Below are 27,913 nucleotides of genomic sequence, written 5' to 3'. Positions count from 1 at the left end.
AACAGGATGGCGCCATTATATTAAAATATAATCCTGCTGTTTTGTAGGGTGCTAGGAGTATGGTTAATAAAACTGAAATTTTATTGTATACAAGCTAAACCACAGACTTTATATTAAAGATTACACGGTTGAACACGATAAAACTAAAGCATTGGACCGAGGCGACCATCAAAAATGCTTGTGTGCAGTGACAATAAAGAATAAATACTTCTTTTAGTTAGTATGTTTGGTTACTCCTTGTAGTAATGCCCAGCTTATCCCAAAGTAGAGCAGTGAATGAAAAAATGTACTTGTTGTGTGTATGGTTCACAAAATAGCATTCGTTACCTCTCCCACTTTTAAGTTATCTAATGTTAGAAATAATGTGCCATGCTGATACTTCAGTATAGCAATCTACTGGCAATTTACCCCATTTCGCAACAAAGCCAACAACTTTTTGCGCTTTAATTAGCCTAATCACCACTTGTCCGCAGAATAACCTTCATTATTAAATCCCAGACGAGTTTTACTTACCCAGCCATGCTAATGCAGTTAGCTGTCAAGATGTAGTCGGTTGGTCCGGTTCACAGTCTTACTCGTGACTATTCAGGACTTAGTTGAGGACATCAAGGATTTATATGCCCTCATTTTTTCTTGAGTATCCACGCTTGGTTTCTCTGTCTCTTAGATCCTCCATACATTGTGTTATTGCTACGGGTCGGCCAATCTGGTCCTGTGGATTGATGTTAAATTTTTTAAGTAACACCCGTGGCCGTCGAGGTTGATGACCGCAGATATACAATAAAAAATAAAAATAATAAAAAACAAAACAAAAACAAACTTGGATTATAGTCCAAGCGAACCGTAAACACACTGAATCCAATACTCCTTGACAATTCTAATACACGTGGCTCCCTCTCGGCAAACTCCATTGGCAAACTCACTTCCGTCTCTCTCAAGGTGCATTCACTGACATCGAGGCCAAAAAAGTGTCAATGTCGACTGACAGAACCAACAGAACCTAACACAAGCACATGCACTTATCAATTGTGTGTGCTACTATAGATATGTTAGCCTATATAAATTAGCATTGTAGTAATAGTATTTAATAGTACTTCAGAGTGTTAACAAAGGCTAGCCTTTTCTGTGAGCAGTAGACATTGAAATTAACCATGAAGTTGTTGATTTGCAGCCACCTTCTCTGTTCACCTTTTCAGATGAGTGTGTGTTGCAGTAGTACTTTTGTTGTATTTCCAGATTGACATGTCACGGTAGAATTGGCTTCATTTTTAGTTTGTTGAGTATTTCAACACTCTTGATGACCCGGTGCTAATTTACAGCAACACCAACGGGGTTCGCTAAGGGTCAGACTTTGTAAGCCAAATGTAGGGTGTTGCAGATAAGTTCATCTGAGACCCACCCAATAAAAATAAACCTCAAACTTACACTCACACTAGAATGCATGCAGGTCTCATCTTCTCACCCACACTAATTTAACATTCACACACACAAAGGTTGGCTCATTGATTCACTAGACAGAGCGTTATGTGAAGTGTGACCTTTGCAAGTGTTCCCTCTGATGGAATGAAAGGTACTGAAACAGCAACGACGCAGCAGCACCCCTCAGGAGAAATGTCAGTAATTAGCACTCAGTGCCAGAAGAGGTAGAGGCTAGATCACTCCACCGATACAAATAGTGGAGTGTGAGGACCATGAAGATGGAAAGAGAGGAACAGGTGACTTACTCTACAAAGTCCCAACGGTGGTGTCACATGGAAGTTAATTAGATTCAGATATTTCAGAAACATTCTTTTAGATCCAAGAGTGCCATATTTTCTACTAGCACAATCTTCCACACTCTTTGTCTTCCTCTGACTCTGCACTGAATTTTAAAGTCACATATCATTACAGCATGTTTCATATAGTTTTTTTTTATTCCTACGAGCTATGTAGCTTCCAGAATAAACAAATAGTAATAAATTTCCATGGCAACAGAAGAACTGTCAATCCAAGCAACCAATGTCCAGACAGCAATCCGATGAAGCAAGAGTGTTAAGTGGCAGCAAGAATGTACTTTTAACAGCTCATGTAAGTGTGTGCCATACTGAGACATATTTTGTGTGAAGTCAGTATTTGAACAATGCAAACTTCAAGGCAATGTTTCCAGTGAAAATAGGTAAAAATCCATTCAATTACTGTCCTCTGGAACATCACATGAATGTTTGTTGCTTTCTGATCTGACTCATTTATCAAGTGGACCACATGAATTGTAACATTCTGTTTGATATGGGACTGCAGGGGATCACTATCTTACAAGTCAAAAACCCCAAAGGGTACTCAATTAGGTTGAGGTCTATTGACTGTGAAAGCTGTGGGTTATGATTCACATTGTTTTTTTACTCATCAATGCTTTCGATCATGTCTTGTAGAGGGGAGCCCAGTCATATCAAAAGAGACAGATCCCCTTGATGGAAACATTTCATCCCAGAATAAAGGTCGTCACTCAAAATGTCTTTGCATTGATTTGATCTGACCCTTCCCCCTGAAGACTTCAACATTATATTGCACTGGCCTTACACAAAGCTGCTATACAGCAACCAGTTGTAGCTGTCAGATATATGTGGAAGAAATGGAAAATGTGAGTTACTCTTGTTCGTGTTCTATGGAAACAACTAGATAACCGGGTAATCACATAAAATACCTAGAAAATGGATAAAAAAAAGCAACAGAAACAAAGTGCGAAAAATGTCAAGAATAACTTGAAGTAATAAAACATTGCAAAAAATCCACAAGTCAAGTCATTCTAGATGTCAGAGGAACATAATGAACCATATACAATTTGCCCATGTTGGTCTAAAAAAAAGATTTTTAAAAATAGTCTTTAAAAGTCAGATCCGCATGGCAGAAACCAGCACAGCCAAGATATGATAACCATTAGTTGTGTAATTTGAGAGGAGAATGGAAAGAAGGTCAAAACTGAAAGACAGGAATGGGAGAGTGGGAGAATGAGGGTTTTAAAAGCCCAGAGATGTGTTCCTATAACCCTATTTTTTTACTTTGATCAGGTTTAAGAGTATCTTCATATTATCTAATAATATTCTTGGTATGAACTGAACTGTGTCCAATTTCATATTTTATTTCCAAACAAATTGTTTTTATAGGAGGAAATCTTTGAGAGTCTAGGGTAAAAGGGTAAAAGTCAAACATGTTACAATTCTGACCACTCTACCATATCCCACAGATGCAGTCATCTGTGTGGTGACGGGACACTCATCCGGCCATGTCTGTAAACCTTTGCTTCCATTTTATTTGCATCACTGAACTCTCAAATGGACATTCATCTTTTACGGAACATCTTAATTCACTGCCTCCCTCTAACTATATAATTGTGAGTGAACTGTACTGACACTCATTTGTAGTCACTTGTTTTTTGCTACATATCAATAATTCATAACCATCACAGTTATCAATGTGTGCCATCGATCATAATTTTCTTTTTACTGATGTCTTTCCCATAGCTCTAAAGTCAAATGTCATTTCAGCAGACTTATTATTAGAGGTCTGTTTGACTGCTCAACTGCCATCTACTCAATTTTTGTTGAACTTTTTGTTGTTATGCTATGTTGATATAAAATCTGAATCAAAAGTCCCTGGAATCATTTTTATACATGTCGCAAAGCTTGACTGGCTTAGCTGCATCATGCAATGCACCTCTCTAGGCATCTGCATTTGTTGTGTTTCTCCACTTTTCTTCAGTCTTTTTCTTTAAAAGATGTACAGATATTAGAAAGCTAGCCACAACAAAGTAACAAAAAACATCAGGGTACATAATGCAAAAATGGCAGAAATCTATATACCAGTGTACAAATTACCGTGATTTCTGTTGTTAAGTGTCCCAGGTTTGCCTCCCGGCCTGTCCATGGCTGTGGTGCTTTTAGCAACCACCTGTCCCCCAGTTTGCTCCCCAGGCATGGTCTACTTGACGGGTCAAACAGCAGGAACATAATTACCTCTCAGGGATCAATTATTATTATTATTATTTTGTGTTTATCACCAACATCAGCTATTCATAAGCAGAAAAACATCTTCTACCACTTGATCATTTATCATTTAATGTGAACTTATATAGCAATAGTATATTGAAAATGATGAACTCTATTTACATGAAGCCCCTTCCAAAAACAGGTACACAGAAAAATCAGATAAAAACAAGTCAATACAACAATACAATTTTACATGAATGGTAGTACAATTCTATTTGATAGTGGTTGGGATTTAGTATTTTATTTGTGCCTTTGTTTGTTGTGACACACAAATTAATTCTAGAAGCTATAGAATATGTCTTATTGTGGGACAGCACTATTTTCTGGTCATTTGTAAAATACATTTGATTGTATAAAGACATTTCTCCACAGCCTTCAAACACCAGAGACTGCCATTACCTTTTTTACATTTTCAAAAACATTTTATTGCTTACTAAGGAAGGCCTTCTGTGGGTTTGAATGGTAGATTTAGAACTTACAAGGAACTAAGCATGGATAGAAGAAGTGCTACATCTACTGCTGATGCTCCAATCTGTCTAACAATCTCCCACTCCATTCTACTCTCACTCGTGAACAAGATCCCGAGATTCCTCCACTTGAGGCAGGATCTCCTCCCTGATCCAGGGGCAATCGACCCTTTTCCAACTGAGGACCATGGCCTCAGACATGGATGTGCTGATCTTCATCCAAACTGCTTCATATTCGGCTGCAAACCACCCCAGAAAGAGCTGGAGATCAGCACCTCCACCTCCATGTAGCTAGGAGGACCACATCATCACCAAACTCGACACTCTCCACGACCCGACTCCGCCTAGAAATTCTGTCCATAAAAGTTATGGACAGGACTGGCGACAAAGGACAGCCCTGGGGGAGTCCAACCCTCACCGGGAATGAGTCCAACTTACAGCCAGCTACGCGGACCTTTGGTTCAGGGACTGAATGGCCCTTAGGAGCCATCCATCCCATACTCCCAGAGCATCCCCCCACAGGATGCCTCTGGGGTCCACAAAACACATGTGGACTGGTTGAGCAAACTCCCATTTCCCATACAGCCCCCTAGCGAGGGTAAAGAGCAGGTCCATCATTCCACACGACGAAAACGACCTGATGTTCAACTATTGATGTGACCCTCTTTTCTGAAGAAGACTCTTTAATGATAAATGGCTTGAAGCCTAATGTAACATCAGGTGCGGTAGTGATCAAGTGTAGGCTTTAGAATAGAAAGAATTATAATAGGCATGCACCTGTGTGAAACCAAAAACAGAAAGCTGTGGTACTTGCACTGTGGTGAACATGAACCTGTGCAAACCATAAAAACAGGATGAGTGATGAACATTTCAGTTTCTTTTTGGCATAAAAACAAAAATATTTTATGTAGTTGCCTTCCCAGCAGGGTAAACTGGGCAACACAATGCCTGAAGTGCTCTTGAAGCATCTATTGATCCTATGATGACTCCAACTCAGTCCTGGCTTCTTCCAGCTGATGATATGACAGCTAGTGCAAAATGTTCAATGGGTCGTTGAACAGCAGACTAACTAGACACTGACACACAGAATTGAACAATTGGTCTCTGATGCATAAGTCAAGTAGCAAGACCCCATGCTTGAATTGACTCCCCATAATCATCTGATTCAGTTCATTACGTTTCATTTTATGTCGCGCTACTCAAGAATAAAGACGGCGAGAGTTGGGTCAATAATATGGAATAAATTAAAACAATCCAGGTGATTTGTCACAATATTAAAATCAACCCAAAGGAGCAAGAGCAGGAACAAGGACCACTGCTTGAGAGGCAGGAGCGGACTGCCACAGGGTTTGCTGGTCAAACTCTTGAATGTGATACAATTTGTATTGTATACCCAGATTTTTTTGTACCACATTAGATTATTTGTATCATACAAATGATTGTACAAATGTGGTACAAAAAAAGCCTTTTGTTTCCCTTTTACAGCAACAGTCCAAATGAGGAAAATGCCTCCGCTCCAACCTCAAAAACATAAAAAACTGCAGCACTGTTTTCATTTATTTATTAATTTATTGTATTAACCACAACCAACTGGATCTTAATATAATCTCAGGGAAACTGAAAAAGCTGAATTGAAATGGGTGGCTTTGATCATTATAGATACAGTTAATAAGTTCAGTGCATAAACACGGCCGAAATTTGTGTGATTTAAAAGGCTGGATGAGCAGATAAGAGACTGAATAAAAAGATAGCAGGAAGTGCAGTGATGCAGGCGTCTTGCACACCCTATCTGAGTCAATGTGATGTTTGATCAAACTGCAGCATATCAGCATGATTTGAAAAAACACTGCTGGCGTGGTGTGGTCACACACTGGAACATGAAGTTTCTAAAAGAATGAAAGAGAACAACAAACCGCCAGCATTCAGCCGATCTGCTGAGGGAGGTTTTGAGGCTGCTTTTCCTCTATTCCATGTCTTCTTTACTTTTAATGATTAAGCTTTGCCACAGTAAATGCAAAAAACTGCAATGTGTTGCTGTTCATTCATGCACTAGCAACTTACTTTCAGGCGAAATATTGAACTAAGTGCTGCAGCACTGTTTAGCACTTCAATTTGTACAACTGCGACTCATGCGTAAAGCTTTGGACAAACATATCTAGCAAATGAATGAAAGTAAATATCTTAACATGTTAGACGAGGCTCATTGGATCCACAATTCAGTTAAAAAAAGTGGAATTACAATTACATAAAATTACATTAATTCTGTAATCATAAATTACGCCAGTGTGCAGTTCGAACTTGGAGAGAGGTTGTCTTACATTGCCAGGAACTATAAAAACTAATTTAGATTGGCAAAAAAAAAATAAAATAGTCAAATTACTGTCACACTTTATTGCGGCATGCCATTTTGACCGTTCAGCCATTTTAAGACAATTAAAACTAAATACATTCGGTGGAAACCAGTGCAGATGTGTTTCATTATGAACTCCTCAATTATGTTTCAGCACGCTAGGCTCCGGCAAGTTTAAAGTCTCTGGCAGTTGAATTTCACAGCGAATGAACTGAAACCAATGGGCCCTCGGCATGAAGGAAAAGACATTTAGAAATTAACACTATCACCTCCGGGGCGGCACAGTGGCGTGGTTGGTTAGCACTGAGGCCTCACAGCAAGAAGGTTCTGGGTTGTTCGAATTCAGACCGACCGGGATCTTTCTGTGTGGGTTCCATGTTCTCCCTGTGTCTGTCTGAGTTCTCTCTGGCTACTCTGGCTTCCTCCATGTCCAAAGACATGCTGGTCAGGTTCACTGGCGAAGCTGACGGTAGGTGTGAGTGTAAGTGAATGGTTGTCCGTCTTTCTGCGTCGGCCCTGCAGTAGACTTGTAACCTGTCCAGGGTGTACCCCGCCTCTCGTTCCGGTGACAGGTGGGTAGGCTCCAGCATCCTCGCTCCTCTAGAGGACAAACGGTTACAGAAAATGAACGAACAAACAAACTTTAACCTCCCTGTAGTGGGAAACAGTTGCCATTGGTGATTTATGCGCACAGGATCTACTGTGCTTGTTGTGCATATGAGGTTGCTTTGTCCTTTAAGGATTTAACCTTTAGGAAATGTCTGAGGTGAGGAAGCTTCAAAAAAAATAAAAATAAAAAAATTAATATTTACCACCATGCAAGTTGTATTTTTTACATATTCAACTCCTTTTCCAGCACCAAATTTAATGCTTTCCTTCACATACTTGTCTCTGAAGCCTGAATGCAAATTGAGAGTTAAAAATCATCAAGCCCGTATTGGCGGACTCGTAGGCATGCACCGCTCTCCTTTATTCCTTTCTCTCCTTCTCCCCCCTCTTTCTCTCTCTGCTGGTCCCTACGTCTCGGGGACAGATGGTGAATGTCAGCAGCATGCCAGTCCCCATATCTCACCATGGGCTTTTGCCATTGAGAGAGATGTTTTTGCACGATGACTGGGTGTGTCTTTTTAATCCAGTGAAGGAATGAAAGAGGTGGGGGTTCTGGGAGGGGCGGAAGGAAGGAAGATGGGAAGAAGGAAAGATGTTAAGTGCAATTGAAAGGGAAGGGGGGGAAAAAAACGCAGGGGGATGGAAGTAACCCAGACAACGAAAAGGAGGGAAATAGGATGAGAGAGAATGAGCTTGGAGGGGGGGAGAGTGAAGCAGGGAAGGATGAGACAAAAAAAAAAGAAAAATTAAATTGCATGAAGGGAGGAAGGAGGATGCGAGGCCAAGAGATGGATGAGAGTCGGAGGGAGGCGGCGAGGAGGGATTTTCTTAGTCTTTCAAGTCGGCCTTATCTGGCATATTCAGTGAAGCTGATTGGTCTGGTTGCCATGGTGATGTAGAGGGCTTGGGAGAGAGAGAAAGAGAAAGAGGGAGACTTTTGAGTTTTGATGCCCTTCAATAAAACATGTCTCATGAAAAGAACCCTGTGCATGCACATGCAGTGACACATTCACTGCACCACGAAATCTGCACACACACACGCACACACACCAGCGCAACCACATACAGTGTTAACAGCACTATATATAATAGCCTGTATGCAAGTACAAGTTTCTACAAATGTGCATTCTACAGTGTGGAGGATTCTTGCCGTAATCATGCTGCTTTTAGGAGCTCACTCCACTGACATCTAAGCTTTTACACATGAAGTTAATAATAATAATTTCTTCTGTAAAAACTAACTAAAACTAATTTTAAATCCTCGGTTTACTAGTCCAAACTTGTTTTTACCTCATGAGGAACATGTTCAAAATCAATCTCATTTTATCTTTTAAAGACACATTTTTACATGCTTTAATTTCATCGCGTCTGGGTTATTGTAACAACCCTTTTACCTGTCTGAACATGGTTCAAATGTGGTTCAAATTCAGCTGCCAGAACCAGTCAAAAGGGCTCACATCACTCTGATTTTAGCAGGTCTGTACTGATTGCCTGTATGTTGTTTTAGAATTGATTTTTAGACGTTTCTGATTACTTTTAAGGCTCCCCAGGGCCTTGTGGATTGTACTGGGTCCACTGTGTTGGAATTGGACCTTGTGAGGTCTACAGTGTGCAGTGATGACATGGTGACACATTCCACAAATGTGTGTTTTTTCTTATTTTAACAGAAAAGGCTTGCATCTTGCCACCTTGCCCCACAGCACACCCGACAGATTCTGGTACTTGTCAGGAGGAGAAACAGCTCCTTTAATGTTGCTGGCCTCTTGACATTCTCCCTGACCAGTTTTCTTTTTGTCTTCACATCAGTTTTGGGGAGGAGGACGTCCCATTCCCCCCTTGATACTGTCACTGTTAAGTTGTGTTCTATGTAGTGTCTTGGAAACACAGCTGGAGCCCTTTACTTTTCAACAGTAAGATGCCGTTGATACTTTGTGAGCTCTCTCTGGTCCGTGGGCCCTATTGTAATAGCAGTCATCCAAGAACATTTCTGATAGCTGAGATTTATTTGGAATTGATCAGAGATACATTACCTGTCAGGTAAAAAAAAAAAAAAAGCGTGACTTTTCCACAATGATGTGCCTGATGACAATCTGATTTCTAAGCAGAGCCACATAATTAAGACAAGACAAGACGATACACACATACGATGATGCCTCCATACGCCTTAGCTCAAGACCTCCAGTTTGTTCCTTCACTATTTAGTTGCACTTTGTTTGCCAGGGAGCTGGAGAAAAACCTAGAAGAAAACTGATTTTCTGCTCTTGCTACACAGCTGTTTGGCTGTGGTCGGTCACGCTCTGTTTGTTCTTTTACTCCAAAAGTTGTGCACGGAGCTGTCAGACTTGATTTAAGCGATTCAACCTATAGAAGACAAAACTGAGCTAAAAAATACTTCAAGGATGAGGGAGATTGTCTATCACGGTCTCAAAAATATATATTGCATGAGATGGATCATATTGAGATTGACAACCAAAAAAAAAAAAAAAAAAAAATTACAGCCTGCCTGACCCAGACATCGTTCCATCCCAGAAATAGAAATCTTCAAAGAATAATGCATTCAAAAAAAGTCAAATATATAAGAAGGGAGCATTTAAAACTGTTTAAAATGTTAGGTTAGAGTTTCTCTTGTTACTTAAGTACTGCTTAATCTTATTTGTGTGCTAATATTTTCATGTCAAAACGTGACTGCACTCAGTGTGCTTCAGGAGTGGACTGTGTGGTGCTGAAATCATGGAGGAACAATCTGGACTTTGATTTTAGAATCATGAGCTTCATACACTGTGTACAACAGATCATCTGTGACTTATTAGTGGTTATTTTTGAAAGCGTATAGGTCCCTACTACATATTTTTCTTTCCATAACGAGTGTGTTGGTAACAAAGAGAAGAGAAGAATGCATGGAACCATCAGTGTGTGGAGTTTTCTATGAGCAGTGGAGCTAAGTTGAACTAAGTTGTTTTAGAGTTTCTCGGGGATCAGTGTGAAGTAGCACTCCTATACATTGACTTTCCTGACACAATACAGCACTGAACTGTGGAAAAAAAATGATGATAATTGCAAAAGCTGTTGCAAGAGTTTTCTTAAAGAGAAAGAAGGCAGCGTTTTTGAATGAGAGAGAAAAAAGACAAGACAACCCCACTCTTGACAGTTTGTTTCTGAAGATAACAGCACACATAAGTACACAGGTGTACACACAAGCGCAGACGCTGACTTCAAAAATACAGAATATATATATATATATATATATATATATATATATATATTATCCTGTCACCCCACATCTTCAGTTTCTTCCTCTTTCAAGCTCAGGTCCTGGGCAGTGTCTTAGCTGTTCCAAGAACTGCACTCTTCTGGACAGAGGTGTCAGATGTGAACCTGAAGCAAGCCGCTCATGTGATGAACGTCTCAGAACTGAAATTGTTCTGTGCTGTGAAAAATTCCTCGAGGCCGCATTTTGGACGTTTTATCAGAAGCTATTGGAGACATTTAGTTGCTGTTATTTCTGCGCCAGACAATGGCGTTTGTTTGATTGTGTTCCCTTTGTCTACTCTCATAACATGTGTGAAAATCCCCCGATGTGTGAAATCGTTTATATGGGGCCCCCTAAGAGGCCCCTGAGGCGGCCCAGTAAATAGTAGCAGGATCCAGCCAGGAAACACATACACTGCAAGGCGTTACCAAGTAGCTGAACTGCTGTATAGGGATTGCTTTAAAGTCCTGATGGGACGCATCAACAAACGTGGTTAAGAAGAGCACAGCAGGCATCCGGTGGGACTTCCAGATTGATAGGCAGCTGCTGGCTAATCAACCATACACAGTGGTGGTGGTGGAGGTGGACAAGGAACAGAACAGGGCAGTAGTTATGCTAAACGACTTGAAACATCAAGAAGAAGAAGTGGAAGAAGGACCAGGAAGGAACAACTAGGAAGTCCATAGTGGTCCCAGTGGTATTTGGAGTATTAGGGCCAGAGGAGTGCAGTACTAGGAACAGATAATATATTGGACAAAAGCTCCATGAAACGCTCCATGAAACGTCTTTCGCTAACAAGACCACACGACGGTAGGTACAAAGAAGTTTATTTTGACCAGGTTAGGGAGAGGGAACAGTAAGGGATGGGATGAGAGGAGTCGAGGGGATGGGATGAAGGGGGAAGGGATGAGAGAGGATGAGGGAAGTGGAGGGGATGCAATGAAGCAGTCGGGTGGATGGGATGAAGGAAGATGTAGAGACCAGTGGTGGTCCTCTGATGTTTGGATGGAGGAGCCCAGGAAGGGAGATTCAGGGGTCTGGGCATATCTCTGTCTTGCAGGTTGTGGTTTGTAGCACTAATGAATTGCATTGTGTCGTATCCTTTGGTGTTTAACTCAATCCAGTTTGATAGAACCACAAACTATATTATTCATTTACATTTGTTGAATCTGTACCTTTCTGGTGCTGTTTCAGCATCAAATGAGTATTCATGAAGAGGATTTAGTGCAGGGTGGATGTGTTTTCACCAGCGTACCTATGTATATATAGTGTCTCCTTCACTGGCGTATATAGAATTTATGCACAAACCACACGCACATTCAGCCCACATACAGATTTGCACATGCGCACACCCAAACATCTGTTTGAACGACGGGAATAACAAGTCAGATAAATCCATGCTTGCTCACGTGCACACAATCGTGCAGACACACACCTGGTCAGGAGAGATAAGTGTTAAAGCTGTGAACAGAGCCAGAGTCTTCTGAGCCTGTAAAGTGGAAAGCTACAGTGCTGCTTCATTCAGAGCCTGACTGCTCACAGCTACACCGCTGAGAACGCCACGCAACCATCCGTTCATTCAACCACCCCACATTTTCCGACAGAAATGGCCCTAAAACTTTCTGCCATGTGTGCTACACTGACCACTGGAATTTAAGAAGAAAAGACACGTGGACACTTCATGAAAAGTTGTCAAATATCCGTCTGCCAAAAAGTCCTGAAATTCAGAAATAAGTTCTTAGTTGTAAATAATTAAACATGGTAGGATGGAGGAAAAATAATACAGGAATCATCCTGTCTTTGATGCAGAAGCCTGAGGATAGGTCCTGGCGCTCAAATAAACACTATGCGGTAAAATGTTGTCATGGGATCAATCAAACCCATTTCGAAAGCTGTTCCAACTGTTTTATAATAGGAGACTGGAATGGGGAGAGAGTCAGAGGGCTTCCATCCAAACCAAGAAGTTTTCTGTAGACAGGACAGAACCGGCTGCAATGGATGACTAAAGAACTTAATAAATCGGGCCTTTATCATAGAGGGAACACTCTGAAAGCCTGCTTGGAGAATGACAAAGACTCTCTAACATAATGAACCAAAAAAAACATGACTGAGGAGCTGTCTCAACAGCACACCGTTTCACACAGAGCGCCACACTAGACCTGTCAATTTAAGCTTCCTGGACACAGTAGGACATGCCCGTATTGCTGCTGAGCCAATCACACGACTGCATATTACCGACTCTGTTCAGGTTCCCCGTAATTGGCCGAGAGCCCGTTCAGTCCCTATAGGTGAAATCCCAGACACACGCTGCAATATTAGCAAAAGAGAAGCTAACTCGCTCCTGTCAGCCAATTAATGAGGCCAAAAATGGACAAAAAAGTCCACTAACACAGGGGTGACACCCTCCGGCTCACAAACCCCCTTCGACCAGTCCAATGGCAAATAACCACCTGCTGATAAGCTGTGTAAGCGAAAACAAGAGAAGACCCGAAAACACTCAGATAATTATCTTTATCTGAAGTTTGGACTCAGTAGGTATGGGGTCCCTACTTAATCTCTCCATCAGGCCCATCAAATCCTACCGTTCACAGAGACTCTTTGTCCAGCCTAAAGCCAGTTCTATAAAACCCGTGGAGACCCAGCAGACTGGAAACAACTTAAGAGACATCCACAGAGAACTGTATTAAAAGACCCTGCTGTAAATGAGAACTCTCCGTTTTTTCATTTGTAAAGTTGGTGAAAATCGAAACCCACACCGCCACTTTTTCATTATGTGTAATCGAGTGTTTTTGTCGACCAAAATGTTCAGTTTGCTTCATTTTGATGAGAAAAACAGGGCAAATAAGAGACGCAATAAAATATGAAAAACTGTGATGAAGAGATTGTGAGTACATGCACAAATAATGAAAAAAAAACAACCTTCAGGATTAGATTTAAAATTTGTGTTGCAAAATTCTCTCATAAGTTTCCCCGGCACTTCACATCTCTCTGTTCCCACTCTCGCCCACCCGCCTGTCTACTTATCTAAGCGGATTGTTCAAAGGAAGAATTACTCCACTACTTATATAGCTCTGTCAGTTTTTCCCCCATTAATGAGCCTAATTTTGGATCTTAATGCTCAGCTTACACAATTGCATCATGCATTTCGCAGTTCTATCATTAAAACGAGACAGTCTTTATAGGTATTTTCGGCGCCTACCTTCAATTTCCATGTCAACAGTCTGTCTAGAAAGGATGAGAATGACGACAGTCACTTTCACCATTACCTACTGTACTTGAATTTCATTTCCGTCTCACAGTCTGAAGGATTTGCTCTCTGTTATTAAGCTCAGCTCTCCAGACACAACTACTACACAACTACCGCATAACTACCACACAACCACCACACAGCTACCACACAAGAGCTACACAACTACCGCACAACTACTACACAACTACTGCACAACTACCACACAAGAGCTACACAATTACCACACAACTACCGCACAACTACCACACAACTACCACAAAAGAGCTACACAACTACCACACAACTACCACGCAGTTACCACACAAGAGCTAAACAACTACCGCACAACTACTGCACAACTACCACACAACTACCACAGAACTACCACAGAACTACCACACAGCTACCACACAGCTACCACACAACCTATGCACAACTACCGCACAACTACTACACAGCTACCGCACAACTACTACACAGCTACCGCACAACTTCCGCACAACTACCACACAGCTACCGCACAACTACTACACATCCTATGCACAACTACCACACAACTGCTACACAGCTACCACACAAGAGCTACACAACTACCGCACAACTAAGAGAGAGAGGAACAGCTCCTTGCACCCAACTGACAACTGGCACAAATACATTTGTCTGGCTCTTTGTTTTTTCAATAGCAGACGAACAGTACGTGCACATGCAGGTGATCAGTCGATGTGTGTACGAATATTTGAGATCAGGTGGCTGGTGCTCTGTCTCCTTTAAAGCTCTTTAAAGCAGATTCTTGGTCTTAAGGGTTAAAATGTTCTCTTATCTTATATCTCACACATATCCATACATTTAGCCTTGAGCCAGTATAGTAATTAAACATATTTATAAAACAACTTGCGAGAAAAACCTCCATCTAGAGCGGCACAACCTCCCAATACTGATATCAAGTCATTTTTTGAGCTTGTTTCCATTTAGTTTCACACTTTTCCACACACACTCAAGCAGCACAGAACTGAGCACATGAATGATTACAGCCTCCTTCTCTCTGTTACCGCTGGGCCTTTGGTAAAGTTGTTAATTGACTGCTGTCGAGAGGATTTGTACTGTTCCCTTGGGGATCATCCCTATGTTCCCCGAGTCCTACGTTCCCCGGGTCCTATGTTCCCCGCTTTGTATGTGATCGGGGAACATAGGACCCTTTTTTTAAAAAAGGCTTAGGGTTAGGGACAGGGTTAGGGACACGGGGAACATAGGTATGCTCCCGTTCAATTGTTAACATTAGCACATGCCTTTTCAGGTGTATTGCAACGGTACATTTGTTGTATTTCAGGACTGACGGGAATGATATTTTGCGTGTCATGACAGAATGGGCTTTATCTTTACCGAAATACGTCCACACGCTTGATGAACTGCAGCCAGTTTGCTGCAACGAGGCACTGGGCTCCTCACTTGGAATGTTGTTTTTGTCACATGATCGGTGACTAGCCGACAGCCACGATGCTTAACGCTTCATGGCACAGCGGGGAAGCCGACAAACCGGCTCGTCCGCGCAACCCCTCGTAGAATTCATTCCGAGTCTTGAAACAAAGTCATGTCGTCCCCAATGAAGCTGATCGTTCAGAATTAAGATTTTCACGAAAATTGTGTTTGAAGTAGATCTAAAGAGAGGGCCTGAAGGGTTCAGCCCATGATCAGGGTTCAAAGTGCTATGTTGTACCAAGGCATCACCCATTCTGTTTTCAAAACAGGGGCAGCCAGCGAAGAGCATGAAACATTCAACAAAGCCCTGTTGACAGCTCTTGGAGGGAGCCGCGTGATGCCTCGGTCTCATCTATGTTTTCTGAGTTGAAACTGCAACTCACCTTCAGGTAATCACAGCGAGAACCAGTTTAACCCCACCGTCTGCTCACTGGGAAACTGCTCCACTATTTATACCTGAATACCTGGGCTGAATAATTCACGGCTAAGACAGAAAAATACCGAATGTAGTGTGCTACAGAAGGCGTGGGTCACTAAGGCTGAGGCGATTAATTAATTAATCCTTCTGTTTGGGTTTCGCTCAGACTTGATAGAGAAGACCCAAGAAGACTCATAAACTTACAAATAAACATAATCTCAATTCTCCTTTTTGCTCCTTTTAATAAGTAGATGTGAAAAATTGGTTAAAAAACGTTTTAAATAGTTTTAAATATCAACCAAGACCATTACATTTAATGGAAAATAGACTTACCTTTCCACTCTATAACCTACAAAAGCCCAAAGAATAATTTAAATGTGGGCAGCATAGCAGTTGGGATCAGTGACATCTTTGGCAGAGAGATGTGCTTAAAGCTGCCAAAGAGTTCCAGCACATTTATTCTTTGTCTCCTCTTTTCCCCCCCTCATGCATACACTCCCTGTATCTTGAATGTTTCTCATTTGTTAAAGCTTTTGTCTGTTTTTCCAATTTAGTCGCTGAGGGTTGGTTACACAACACGATTGCAGATGGGACTAAAATGAACCTTCTGCAGATTACAGCACAGGGAGGTCGGGTATGGCTGCAACACTTTTTCTGCTTTAGCATGAAAAGAAAATCACTGGATTGTCGATCTTCTCAAACTAAAAGTACCAACGATTTCCTTGTCTATTAATTTTAGCAAATCAAACCAGTTCAGAACTGACCCCCCCAAAAATTAGATCCCACACACTAACACATGGTCTCCAAACACCATAATATGCCAGGAGGGGAACATCCGCATGTTTGTGTATGTTTAACTTTTAAAAAGATTTAAAGGAAATAGCAGTAACTGTGGGAAATGTAACATCAGAAAATGTCAACTAAAACAAGCCAAATAAAATCTCAGCCGTCTCCTCTATAAACATTTACGGGGATGGGAAGAAATGACCATTAAAACCAAGGACTATTTCAACACGAAAACATCATTTTCAAAGGTCATTCTAAATTACATGCAGACGAGTCAAGTCATATACTTTGCAATTATTTCCGCTGACATTTATTCTTTTCTCATTTAAAGGAGGAAACTGCAGGCTTTTATGGTTCAATAATCTAAAGTATGAAGATGATGGGTGGTTATGCCTAAAATAAGTCTCCATCAGTGTGAAATTTTATTATTATTATTATTATTTGCGTTGCTCTTCTTTTGTTTGTGGCTTTTATTCACTTTGATATCTACCGTATCTACCGTGTTATCACGCTCATCAGCTCGGCTGCAGTATCTGGTCACATTTACAAAACAAAGCCGGCACGCTGTCCAGCTGATAAAAGACTGTGTGGATTTATGTTCATTATCAGAGCATCTCTGAGTCAGACTGAAATTAAATACACCATGTAACTCCCCAGATTATTAATTGTTCCTCAGTTTTTCAACAAAAATGTACCCATATTCGTCCATGAATATCACAATAAAACTCAACATTACCTGTACCAGGTGTCTTTAAGAACATCACTCTTTTTTTGCTCTTTTTTTGGAGGATATACGCATGAACTCTTGGTACGATCCTTTACATTCCTGAAACTCTTTGTTTTATTTTAACTCCCATCCCCATTTCTAGCTAGCAGGATGTACTGAATTTATTTTCCCAAACAGTCTGGTACTGGCACAAAAGATTGGAGAGAAATTCTGATGATGCTACCTATTATCTGCCGTTGCCATTTTCCTAACACTATTTTGATGGCGACCTTTTGGTTTCCATTTGATTTAGTTTGGTGGTCGCTTTTCATCAACCATTACATATAAACAGAATTTTTTTGTTGTTTTTTTTTGCTTTTTTTTTTTTTCTCCACACTTTCATTTTTAAGTTTTTGTCTTCAGCCAGCCAATGCTGATGCAAGTGTCAGCGCTGGAGGACATTTCCCAGACAACAGAGGCGCACTTAAACCCAAATAAAAATCGGCGTCAGAATAACGGTAAAAATAATTTTGGTTAAAAAATTCTATTTAAGCAACTTTAGACTTACTTAATAAATGTCCATGTATCCAAACATTCAGACAAACATTCAAAGGGAGCAGGTTTATCAAGAACTTTTGCAGTAACTGAACATTTCTCTTCCTTTAGCTGTCAGGTGCTGTGTTTGACAGAGAGTCAAGGCGAGGCAGGAAGAGATGAGGAGGAGGAGAAAGGCAGAGCCTGGTGTGAATAGAAAACCGCCTGACACTCTTTCCATTGACAGCAGAGGACGACAGCTGTAACACACCGAGTCAGTTCTCCATAGGATCTGTTTTTCAGAGTTTGAATCTGCAGTTAGGCTGCGTTCCTGCTGGGTCTGCCTATATGGAAGCGCCTTTCGGGGCTCAGTCAGGATGCATTCACTGCATTCCTCCGCATAATAGCGCTCTAGCGTTTAACACAATTAAGCCAGATTCAGCCAAATCTGACATAAAAAAACATGAAAGATCCCTGTGAGTTTGACCATCATCTCATTTCTGCTTAGAATAATGCAGTGAAGACCTTTCAAAAGTTCAAATTCAAAATCTGTTCCCTCAATCAAGCAAAAACATTTCCAACACGTGAAGGCTTAGCTCCCTGATATCCAGTATTTTCCTTAAAAGTGCCTGCTCACACATCTTCTCCGTGTCAAGTATCACCAGTTCAAATCTCAACCTCAATGTGCCTGTATGTGCCTTCTTGTACAATTGCAAGAAGTCATGAAGGTATGTGTGTATGTGTGAAAGTGCAATGGTGTTGCTGTGAGCGCGTTTTTGCGCTGTAGCATTACGACCCTTGGCTAAACCAGAATTAACTCATCAGTTCTTATCAGAATATGAGGTATAGTCTGCTATCACATCAATGGGATGTCATTGTGGGGCGTGTTTCAACTGGTATAGAAAAAAATACTTGCTCACAACCCCCACACACACACTCGTACGCACACACACACATACACACAGCGCAGATAATGAGCTCTGATTGGTCCACTCAGTGACTATATACCTGCAATTAGTGTCATAGCGTTCAGCCTCCTGCCTCTCTGGAGTCCAAGAAGCTAAAAAGCCTGTCAACCTTCTTCATTAGCTTAGAGAATAGACTTCACTGCGCGCACACACAGACCGCTGCGCCCACACAGAATTTAGTAAATGTCAGGGCTTTGGTCCAGGCAGGCGCTAGGCTCTGCTCCCGCTGACAGGAGCAGCAGCAGCGGGCAGCGGGAAGATGGCTGCTGGATTCACCATTGTCTTGTGTAATTAAATTGACTGAACCACAACCTTCTGTGGCAGAGTTCACAGAACTGACGTTCTGCTCTGCCCACAGTCTGGATGTAATGTTAAAATGTTCGCGAAAAGGAGAAGAAGGATGTTCACATCACAACGGGATAAAGTACTTCTTTTAGATTCTCAAATGAAGCCGAGCGTGAAGAAACAGACGTCAACCTGCCATGTGTTTGCCTTCATCTCGCAGGCACCGTAAAGCTTTAAAATGCATCCATAAGAGTGTTCACACTGTGCTCAGCATGGAGTCACTCTCAGCTGCTTCAGGCGTCTCTCATGAGGAAAACCTCCCCTCTTCATCTGAGAAGTTAATATTTGCCTTGTGTACTTAAGATCTCTTGCAATTTTGTCATATTTGAACTGTGGACTATTCCTGTAAAGGAAAGCAATATTATTAGTTTATCATGACCAGTTCTAGTGAGTCATCTTGAGAAGATCACCTGCAATAAAAAGTTTGCTTATGTTTATTGTGTGCATCTTGGTGATGCTGCTAAGATAGAAACCCACTGGTAACATGGAAACAAAACGACAAAACTGACGAGTAGTGCAGTATGCAAAATTGTACCAGTTAAAATTCAATAAAACATATAAACATGTCATACCTTTCCTGACTGTGGAGTCAGCGAAGACCTGTATGCATGCAATGTTATTTACAACATGATCACAGACCTCAGAGAGTACTCCACAAGCAATCAAGTCTCTCTTCAAGGGAACACTTAAAACTCTTGACCAAAAACCTATACATTATCATTGTTATAAAATTGTAGTTAAGTACAAAATCTTGGACTTTGATATCTACCAGTTGATTTTGGATGTCTGTCTCATCTTTAAGGTTAAAGGGCTTCATCAAGAAAAAAATCTTCCAGAGTAAACACCAAAGCACTGCGTGGAGAAGACTGTGATGTACGACGTCACAGGACTAAATTTGGCCAAATGGTGGGGGTGCCTGGTCTGGTCTAGGTGGGTGATACATGTCTAAGTAACATCCACATGAATGCCAGGTCCAAACGTTTCTCAGCAGAATACTGAATTGTTACCAGATGATTAATGCTATTCACTTCTACTGTGGTTTTAATTTTGTGGCTGATCGGTGAATAATTCTACCACATTACTTCTTTTACACTTTTTCAGGAGCCAAGTGAGGAGAAGTCAGAGAAAAGGACAGGTAGTGAATACAGAAGGAGAGAGAGGAAAAAGTGCAAAGTGGAGAGGAAGATAATAAATGTAGAGTTGAGTCAGAGCGATGAGGGGAGGTGAGAAAATCACTGCAGTTGCTTTGCAGTTATTGTTGCAGTTATTGGTTTTCACCCAGAAATTGTCTTAAAATGCACAAATATGTGTTAAAAAAAAGTATATAAAAAATCATAGATGTTCACACCAAATATTGGTCCACCAGCAGAACCAGTCCATTCATTGTGCCAGCATCAGATCTAAGAATTACACGATGAGTACGAAGGAGCAAACATGATTATGTTTAATTGATGCGTATAATGCTTAAGACATTGAACATGTCAGTCAGCATATCAGTTCACATTAAAGTAAATGCTTGGAGAGGCCGATTGAGATTTTCAGATTGCGTGTTTTGCTGGTATGTTCTCGTACCCGGATGGTTCTACATAAAAGGTTATAGGATCATCAAAGTTATCGTCAGTCATCCTCTGAGGGGCGAGTTGGCCTACATTTATTTTCATGCATTTATTCATTTGGCGGCTTTTGGCCAAAGCGATATATGCACAATCAAAAGCACTTTTAAGTGTGTTTGTTACCTTTGATGCCAAGTTCATTGAATATATCCAGAGAACAAAAAGGTACGGTGTAGACAGGACTTGATAGCTACGGCAAAAGCGGACTTATTCAGGTTAGACTCTACTTTTTTGTTTTTGGTCCTTCAGTTTATGCACTAGCTTCGCCTGGTTGTGGTTTTTATTGGAGCTACTGAGGTCCACCGCTAAGCTTCCCTCAATTATTTTGCATTCATTTGTTAATTAAAATTTTGTCCATCTGAGTCCCTTGTCAGAGTTCCTACTTAAAGGTACAGAGGTCTCCTTTGTTCTTCTGTTGTCCAACACCACATTCAGCTTGACCTCCATCTAGATAGACCCTCACATCTCATCTCCTGAGACTCTGCGTCCTCATATGGGGACATTATGTTTTAGGTTTTATTGCAGCTTATTCTGCTTCATTTAAACCCGTTATCCTCGTTAGTGGACACTTTAGTCTGCCATCAAGTGGTAGCAAAGAGTCTATACACCATCAGTGAAAACATGATAGCGGGCATTTCATCGGTTTCCGCAGACGATCACAGGACAGAAGTGGGCAAGGAACAAAATACCATCACATTCTACAGTTAAAACGTATTTGTTTATGCCCATTAATGTTTCTAGTTTGATATGACCCGCAAATTTAACAAATTAGCAAGTACTCGCTTGAGGACGCTGGGACTTCGTTGGTTTTGCTCAGCCATGGTATTAAAATAAACTATTTTATGTTTTGTCACACATTGGTGACTTTATTATAACATAAATAATGAAATAATTCCAGTGTCCACATATGACTTTGTTTTTTTTTTCAAAAACTACTACTTCCTTAAAATAATCCTTAAAATATGATGCTTAGTTTTTACACTTCTTAGGACCTACTGATCCCAAATACCTTGGAGAAAACTTGGGTCTCAGGAGGCTAAGGTATGTTAAAAAAAAAAAAAAAAGTAGTAATAAAATAATTGTACAACCTTTACAACCTAAAACATGTCAACGATGACTTCAAAGATGTTTTGGCTAATAGGAGAGGAGGACTTGAAGGAAGCAAACAATAGTAGAGACAGACAAAGTACTCACACAGAACATGGTTGAAACACAGAACAATTTATTATTATTTTATATTTGTGTCTGCGAGATGCGAATATTGTCACTTCACCAAGGTTCAGTTACCTTGGTGTTGTCATAGAAATAGCACATCAGTTCGTTTCATGGAAAAGCATTTCATGTGTCATCTTGTGGCGTTAAACAACACAGTATGGTTCTTTCATCAAGATTAGGCTGCACAACAACAAAATGCATGGGCTACTGATCAAACACGACAGAACTTAGTATGTTACTCACCGTGAGATGATACCAGGTTGTCTGTTCTACAGTTTTACAATTCATCTCTCAAAATGTTCAATGCCACATGATGCCATCAAACACTCTGAAGGGAAATAGATTCCTATTCTCCAGAAATGCAATGTTTTTCTGTGTGGGATGTGAGCAGCAGGCCAGCACATGACCTAAATTACAGTATGAATGGGACCGCATGCGCATCGTTACGCACACAATACTTTCAGGATTTAGATGGCAATGCTATTCATGTCATCTTTGTTCCCCTAATCACACAACATCCATCACAAAAACCACTCCAAAGAGAAAAAAATAAGCAAAAGAACTGCTGTACGCAAGCTATGAAAAGTAAAATTTAACTGAATTTTAAAACAGGCCATTACCACTTTTTTCCACTTTTTTTTTTTTTTTCCAAAGTAAAATGCCCATCAACATGATGGCGTTCTGACAATGTGACTATGCCACTGAGGTTGATAATAATGTTGCCGTTATCTCCGGTTCAGTGGTTCCTACAATACCACACAGTCCCCTCGTGTTACTCATGAATAGAAATGTAAAGCTGTCCTTAGATTGCCCTCTCTCCCTCAGACTTCCTGTCACTCTCGGTCGGCTGTACCAAACAGATTATGGTGCTGCGCCACCTCAGAGTCACTGGCGCTGTGTCCAACTAAATCCTAAAGAGTCCAAAAAGGCAAAATCACATCCCGGAGCGTAGTCCTGGAGCCAGCAGGCCGTCTGTCAATCAGAGCAGATGACGGAGGCGTCTGTCCAATTTACATCCAGATTGCATTCCTGTTCATTGGAGAATCACCACATTCTGACTCACCACTCAGGCTGTGGATCCAGACATTCTTCACCTCATCTTCTTTGTTTCACTAAAGCAGCCACCTCCTACCAGCTTGATATGAGCTTTAGACCTCAGTTGTTCTTGCAATCTGATAATCTTTTTAAAAAGTTAAGTCTTTTTTTTCCCTCATGAGCGTCTGTGCACAGAGTTCAGTTTGTTTGATCTGAGCTACAGAACATGGTATGAGGAGCTGCTCCTCATAGTGGTAGATATGAAGGGCTCAGTCTGAGCTAACAAAAACATAATAATCCGTAGTCACAGGTGATTACACTCATTCAGACATACTCACTTGCCACTTTATTAGGTACACCTGTTCAATTGCTTGTTAACACAAATAGCTAATAAGCCAACCACATGGCGTTGTGGACAAAAATGCCTTGTTGATGTGAGAGGAGAATGGGCAGACTGGTTGGGGATGATAGAAAGGCAACAGTAACTGAAATAACCACTCGTTACAACCAAGGAATGCAGAATACCATCTCTGAACACATCCATCCTTGAAGAAGATGGGCTACAGCAGCAGAAGACCACACCGGGTGCAACTTCTGTCTGCTAAGAACAGGAAACTGAGACTACAGTTCACACAGACTCACCTAAATTGGACAAGAAGTCTTGATTTCAGCAGGGACATTTGGATGGCAGGGTCAAAATTTGATGTAAACAACATGAAAGCATGGATCCATCCTGCCTTGTATCAATGGTTCAGGCTGCTGGTGGTGTAATGGTGTGGGGGATATTTTCTTGGCACACTTTGGGCCCCTTAGTACAAATTGAGGTATAAATGCCACAGCCTACCTGAGTATTGTTGCTGACCATGTCCATCCCTTTATGACCACAGTGTACTATCTTCTGACGGCTACTTCCAGCAGGATAATGCACCATGTCACAAAGCTCATATCATCTCAAACTGGTTTCTTGAACACAGCAATGTATTGAAGGCAAAAGGAGGTCCAACCTTTTACTAGCTAGGTGTATCTAATAAAGTGGCCAGTGAGTGTACCTATAGTATCATTTTAACTGTTTAGTATGTTCATTATCATTATCTGATTGTGGATACACAAGATCAGAGCATTGTTAAGCTGTTTAAGTCAGCCCCCCACCCCCCACCCCCACCCCTACCCCCACCACCCACCCCCCCCCCAAAAAAAACAAAAAACAAAAAACAAAATAGAACAAACAGCAACAACAAAAAACAAGCTGTCAGCCTCATAAAATAGTTTTCTTCTGTAATGATTCTTTCCACAAGTTCATGGTTGAGAGACTCAACTTGGATCCATTTGTTCTTTTTTTTAAACTTACTGGCACACTGATTGGCTTCAACACAGCCCCACAGCAGCCCACTGGCAAAGCGAACCTCCAGTATGATTGTCCATTTTGATGTCAATCTGTCTATACGAGCTGCATTTCAGACTGCGCTTCGGAAGAAAGAGAAAACGTACACCGTGAGGGGCAGACTCAGTGATCTCCACACTGTCGTCCTGCCCCTGAACTTAAATTAAATGATAAGACATAATAAGGCATAACCGAGTTTGCATAGGGTAGTAAAGCGGGCTTTCTCCACAGTCCCTGCAGTTCTAAATAAATCTCTACCAGATGACTGAATCCATAATGGGATGACGATTATTCTTTTTGCGATATTAAAAATAGGAAAAAAAAAACAAATCAGTCGCATTCAACAGCAGCTTTAAAAGACTGCTGCATCCCTGAATCCAATGCACGGAATAGGAGGAGGAGGAGGAGATTTGCTAAATATCAGATCTATTCATAATATTACAAGAAGCTCATTCATTAATTCTCTTCTTCAATGCGCTTTCACAATCACGCATATTTAGCTTTTTATACATTTATAGCGTAACTGCACATTGTATTTGATCAGAATTAGGATGCATGGGTACAGTTTGCCCCCCTCCCCCACAAAAAAATTGTAAGACCACTTTATATACACGGTACAGTTAAAATTTTCATTGCCTTGTGAACACAAACCATATCTCCGGCTTTATGTGTTAGAACTGCAGTGTGCTTCACGCTGTTGTTCAAAAGGTATGTGTGCTGCCGAGTGTGAAATTGCCTTCCATAGCATCTTAATGGTGCTTATGTACTTGAGGTCTTTTTTTTTTTTTTAAGTTGAAGAATAGACTTGAAGAAAAAGGAAGTGCACATTCAAGTCTATGGAGCAATTATTACACTCACAGAGCTTGTGTTTGGAGATAAGGCCGCCTACAATATCGCGGGCTGGTAGGGTAGGGGGAACGTTTTGGAAGGGTGGCATTGCAGATTGTTTGGCCGTGATGTGCAAATTAAAAATAAACAATAAAAAACGTTTCCTCAATTTCTCTTCACATGTAATGCGGTTGCTTCCAAATTTTAATACATGCGCTGAAGTTGTCAGTCAGCTTATTCCAGTTAACAAACCATTCTTAAAACAAATTTAAAGATTCATTCAAATCAAAACATAAATATACAGTTTGAGGCTTGGATACCTGTCCTGTCCTGTCCAAGTGGGGTGGGTAATTTGAAATGAAATCACAGGTAATTCATATTACAAATCGGGAAATCTTCTCCCAATCTCAATTGTGTGTGTGTGTTCTTGTACAGCCATCTTTGGGAGAACCAACCTGAGCTTTAAACCATCAAGAATGAGGCGATGCAGTGGCTGGAAGACAGAGACGGAAGTCAGTGGAAACAGATTGTCGATCAAGTATGAATCAGAGCTGGCTGCAGATGGGCTTAGCATCTTTTCCTTAAAAGTTTTCCAACTGCAGCAAACTTTTTTTTTTTAAAGGCAGGGAATTGGATGTAGCTTTGCCAGCCAGCGTGAGTCTTTAAAAATCATGAACGGGCCAAGTGACTGTGAGAATCTTCTTTCTTAATTATCCAGTAAGACAGTCTTGTGTTTTTGGCCCCTAATGATATGCAAAGCCCCTATGTTGGAAGTCACAGCTGAGCTGCTTTCACGGAGCTGCATGCTACCCTGTGGAGAACGACAGCGGAGTAGATAAGTGTGTCCATTGCTCAGACTTATCAAGTTCGTTCTGATGCATTTGCTGGGTGATAGCATCAGTGATAGCGGGGAACCTTCCTTCAGTCACATATGATGTGTTTTCACTCAAATTTACTCTATAATTGCACTAATCAGACGTGAATAGCAAACATACGCATACAGCAGAGTTTACATCAGAACAACCATTTGTAAAAAGACCATACGTAAACTACTGTGATTTATAAATAAATAGTTCTCCTGACTTTAGTGCCAATATTCTTCTGAAAATGTGCTTCTAGTTTAGAGGCAGTGAACTGACAGTTATAGTTGTTGTTGTGTGTGAGATTTCTGGTTTTCAAGACCCTATACACCCAGACAACTGTTTCTCATCTGCTATTGTTAGCCCATTGTTCAAGCTGACCTTAAATGGACCAATGCTGTGAATGGTATGAGGTTATAACAGTCTATGCACTAGAGGTTGGACTTTAAACCGCCTCCACTGCAGTGGTGCAGTATTTCACAGACTTTATAGTAACTAAATATAAATAACCATACGATAGTTTCTCTGCCAAACTTCAAAAAGCGAAAGACATAAAACGCAAGACACAGAATTAAAGTGAACCATGTCTCCACAATCTGCTGCCGCCCGTTTCATCAGCTCAGATGGATTCCTTGATCTCTCCCACATATCGCTTCACATGCTGTCTGTGATCTATTTAACAGGGTTTTGCAGTCGGTGCCCCGCTTAAACTAAGAAATCACGCGGGATGAAAACTTAATGAAAACACTGCGAAACATGACCAAGAGTGTTTGTTCAAGTCATGCAATGACTCTTTTCTAGCTGAAAAAAAAAGGCAAAGGAAAGAAATTCAGAAACTTCATACAGGACAATTAATATAAGGGAGTTTTCACACCTAATCTGTTTGGCTGGGCTAAAACCAACGCTGGCCCATGACCCTTCTGTTCAGCTAGTTTGAGCTGGTGAGAAAGGTGACCAGTGCTGCATAATGTTATTATTTTATTTCCGTTGGACAGAAGGACAGAATTCACTTAGCAGTTTGGCACCCACCAAGTACACATTATTAATTACAAGTACCTATTGTCTGTCTTGGAGGCTTTAGCAGCACCACATGGTCCCTCTATGCCAGGGGTGCCCACATTGTTCCCAGTGGAGCGCCAAAATTGAATGTTGGGGGAGGGTCGTGGGCCAAAATGTTAACTTTGCAGCATACTAAGTTAAATGTAGGTATACATAGCATGCATGTGCAAAATAAATACTATCAGCAATATTTGTTTCCTTATTTATTTAGTTTTGGATGTACTTACCAATAGTTTTGTACAGCCACGAGTAATACTTCCTCTCTGACAGCCAGGTTGGCTTGAACCCTGTCATCCTATGGCACACATGTGAAACTCAAGGCCAACTGCATTATATCGATCAGATTTGGACCCCATGGATTTTGTGTGCGCACCATTTGTACTGCAAATTCCAGACTGCATTGCAGCAGCTGAAATGGCATCAGGCAGGTATGTCAATCATCTTATCAGTCTCATGGTTGCCTAGGCAACCGTTCATGGTATAGAGTAGAGTAGAGCATCTTAGGAAGCTCCATCAGTCCATACAGTTGACCGATAAAAGCTCCATCCACTAGCATCAGAGCACTAAATACTACAATATGGTTACTAGCAACACTGTACCAGTTAGCAGACAACAGGCTAACCAGTTAGCCTAATGTTCCACAGTAGCACACATGGCAAACAGAAAACTAAACTAAATAACAAGAGTGTGGCTGCCCCAGGGCATCCACACAAAATATAAATAACAGCACCACTACAGCTGAACACCAGTCTCACACTAACA

The 27,913-nt window shown here is 41.0% G+C and overlaps 1 long non-coding RNA gene across 1 annotated transcript in view; it reads right to left on the bottom strand.

Annotated features, from left to right (window-relative positions):
• Nucleotides 1–7,306: 7,306 nt before the first annotated feature.
• The window catches only part of LOC125009603, a 33,564-nt gene continuing 12,957 nt past the window's right edge, over nucleotides 7,307–27,913 (bottom strand). The window contains exon 2 of the long non-coding RNA XR_007112962.1: nucleotides 7,307–8,351. This is a non-coding gene — a long non-coding RNA (uncharacterized LOC125009603). The remainder of the gene's footprint in view (nucleotides 8,352–27,913) is intronic.

Source organism: Mugil cephalus, chromosome 6, assembly GCF_022458985.1.
Source record: "Mugil cephalus isolate CIBA_MC_2020 chromosome 6, CIBA_Mcephalus_1.1, whole genome shotgun sequence".
Lineage (NCBI taxonomy): Eukaryota > Metazoa > Chordata > Actinopteri > Mugiliformes > Mugilidae > Mugil > Mugil cephalus.
The sequence above is the reverse complement of the archived record's forward strand: the minus strand, read 5'-3'. Positions and strand labels throughout refer to the sequence as shown.